At 52.5% G+C, this 3,428-nt stretch overlaps 1 pseudogene; it reads right to left on the bottom strand.

The window, feature by feature from the left end:
* Window positions 1-3,218, bottom strand: part of LOC102854092 — an 18,703-nt pseudogene extending 15,485 nt beyond the window's left edge.
* Between the last annotated feature and the right edge of the window lie 210 nt (window positions 3,219-3,428).

Here is a 3,428-nt window from a genome sequence, read left to right as displayed (position 1 = left end):
CCCGCAGCCCCGTTGCCGCTGCCGCAGAGTTCGAATAAGCTGCCTTGGATGTTGAGGTTTTTGGACTCTTTCCTCAGTTTATCCCACATATCTTTCGCCCCTTCCTGGCAATCCGTAAGGGCCGTGACGGTGCAGCTGTGGAAATCCTCCCAGTATCTGGGACAAAACAGAAGAGGCGGGCTCACTGTGGGCACACGGAGGACCCCAGCGCTGCGCCCCCCCCCCCAATCCGGCCTTCCCTACCCCGGTAGAGGGGACGCCGTCTTCCCTCAGGGTGCGGAGCGGGGAATCGGGGCCTGCAGCGCAGAGCTGGCACGGCGGGCAGCAGAGCAGATTGCTGGCCCTCCTCGGGGGAAAGCTACGAAAACAGCGCTAAGCCCCGCAAGCTGCCGCCCATTAATGCCTCTTAGCTTGCAAGATGAGTTACTCGCTCCTCGGAGCAAGGCCCTCCCCGCCGGGCTCCCCACATTCTCCTCCCCCAGGCCCCCCAGCCTCCCTCTCTCCCCCTCCCGCTCCGCACTCTTGTCAGGGCCTTCCCTTCTCCCCCATCACTTCCCCTTCTCCACCTCTTCCTTTTGTTTCCCGTCTTCCCTATCTCCCTGCTCCTCCACTCTCCCCTTGCCTCGGTTTAGGAGCCCTTCCCGCCTGGCTTTCCCCGATCCCTGGCTCTGATTCGATTAGGTCCGGTCCGGAGACTCGCTCTGGCTTGTCCCCTCCCCAAGGTCAGTGAGTGTCAGTGTCCTGGGTCGGCCAGGAGGCCAATCCAGCAGGGCAAACATTAGGGCACCAGGCCTGTGCGCAGAGGTCTGGTTCCTTTAACAGCCTCTGCGTGGGCTCAAGCTTTTGCGAGCTTTTCCCTGCGGGCCCTTCGTGGTACAGTGCCCAGGGCCCCAGCCTCGCGCTGTCACCCTTGGAGGGCCCATGCCCTCGGAGCCCTGCTCCCTGCCCGCAGCCCCCGCGCTCCCTGTGGCTCAGCTCCCCCGCTTCACCCTCACAACCTCCATCTCATCTGCCCTTTCCCCCTTTTTAGAAATTGTCCCCCTTTCTTCTGAAAACCCAAAATAGATTCTGAGACTAAATATAATCCTAACCCGTGATCGATTCCTGGTGCGCCCTCTCCTTTTGGAACTGGGTGGATATGTGTGTCTTGGTAAGTCAGGGCGGTGTCTCCCACCTCTCTGGGTCACTGATCATCCTCCACACCATTTGGTTGTGTTCTCTCCCTTCTGCTCCTGCATCTGCACTATAAAATGCTTGGAAGGCAGGCGCGGTCTGGGAGCTATCCTTGTTTGACCCCCATCCCATCCTCTAGTAAGAGCTTTGTTGGGTTGTCTTGAGCTAAGGTTATTTGGCTCCAATAGGCTTAGCTAGCCTCTTTATGAGGACCTGGACACCAACAAACACCGGGCTTCCAGATTCTTCCATCTGTGCAAGGCTTAGAGAAGCTGGAGGAGAGAGGTCCTTTCTCTCACATGGCTTCTGCGGGCACAGTATCCCCCCAAAGCAGGCACATCATAGAGAGCTGCCCTCCTGGAAGAGACAGCCGAGATAGGTCCAGCAGGCTGTTGTTAACAGAATTCTACAAATGCTGGAATGCAGCTGACACCCAGCTGCAACCTATGGTGTCCAGGACGGGACTCCCCATGTCTTGCTTTTCTGGGACAAAAATTCTGCTAAAAATAATAAGTGTTTGACACAACTCAGGATTCTGGAATTATGTGATGGCAAGACATTTCTAATAAAAGGGGGCAGAGGTGCCTCCCAGGGCAGCCTGTGTCCCTTTTATAATATGAAAGTGCCACATGGTGGTACCAGAGTGTTTTAGGAAATGTGTGCCAAAATTGACCTTGTTTAATTAATCATAATTCAAACATACCTCCCCCAAATTAGGAAAAGTTAAGGGACTTCACAGTTTTAAAAGATCCATGGATAAAGTAGTTACTCCAGCCATTGACTGGGACACAGGGGGGCACAGACGGTCTGACCTGGTCTCATTGTAACAGCAATTATGGGTCTTGTCACTTTTCCTCTCTCTAGTGTCTGGGGGATGGGGGAGGATGGAGATTTCCAAGGTCTGCAGCAGCTATAATGTTGCCTACTTCTGCGGTAAAGCTGAGCAGATTACTTCATTTGAGGGAGACTAGCGCTTTCTAGCCGAGCTCTGGGGATACACCACTCTGCTTGACCTTGAACTTCTCTACCCTGAGGGTCCATGGAGGAGACTATATACATGTGGGTGGTGGGGGTTGTGTCTTGTGGAGTCAGAAGTGACTTACAGCTGATCCTCCAGGGTAGGTTTTACCAAGGCAGTAAATCCCACTGGAGGAGACTCCTCAACTTTTTCCCTCAGAGAAGCTAGTGGATTCCAACCATGAACCGTTGTGTTGCTGGCAGCCCAGTTCCTTACAACTAAGCCACTAAAGCTCCCTTGTAGGGGGAGGGAGAAAGAAAGATAAGCAAGACCATAGGACCAAACAACTCTTCTCAGGCAGAGTCATTGAGAAAACCACATGTTTTCCCAGCCTCTAACCTAGGAATAGGAAGGGACATTTACTCCCTTGCCTGTGTCACTATTTTTTCTGGGTTTATTTTATTTCAATGAGTGTGTTAACAGGGTCAGATAGACAGACCAAGTGAGTTATTTTCTATTTGGGTAAATCTAGTATGTCCCCAAATATCCCTCATACCAGAACACACAATTCTTCCAAATGTGGTTGCCTCAAAGGAAAGGAATTTTGCAGGAATCTAGTGTGCTCGCAGTTCATTGACCGAAGCCCCATTGTATCTCGTGCTGGTACTTCTGTTGAACTAAGTGAGGCTGCTGGTGGCCAGGGCTGTCCTTATCCTGTACAGTACCCTTTTACAGTTCATACCACATGGTGGGGGCCCCCTTGACAGTTCAGAGACCTGGGCTTGGAGGTGTATGGGTGGATTTTTACTGGCAGTTATTACAGAGAGCAGATGTAGACGCAATGTCCCTTTGACCAGAGAAGCAGCCGGCCAAAGCGCAACACTTACGTGCAAACGGTCTTGATGTTCGTCTTGTCGTCCAAGCCCTGCGGGTAGTTGTTCATACTGTCGCCCAGTTTGAGCAAACAGTCTGAAAAGCCCTTAAAGACTGCATCACACTTGCCCGCTGCTCTCACGGCCTGCATCAGGTATGCTATTTGCACCACGAGGATCAGTGAAATATATCTGCCGTTCAACTTAAGTCCCATCCTACATTTAGTCAAACCATTTGCGACCGCAGACCTTTAAATAGTTAGAGAACGTGGGGGAAAGCTGCAAAATAGGCATTGCCAACAAGTTCCAGGAGCGACTTTATGCACGGAGAAGGCAGAGGGAGGAGAGAAAGAGAGGGAGCAGAAAGGGGGGAGAGAGAGAGAGAGCAAGAGAAAGAGAGAGAGAGATGGAGGGAGGGAGGGAGG

This window comes from Elephantulus edwardii, unplaced genomic scaffold, assembly GCF_000299155.1.
Source record: "Elephantulus edwardii isolate Elephantulus edwardi_28Jun2011 unplaced genomic scaffold, EleEdw1.0 scaffold00249, whole genome shotgun sequence".
Lineage (NCBI taxonomy): Eukaryota > Metazoa > Chordata > Mammalia > Macroscelidea > Macroscelididae > Elephantulus > Elephantulus edwardii.
Note: the sequence above shows the minus strand (reverse complement) of the source record. Positions and strands in the feature narration are given on the sequence as shown.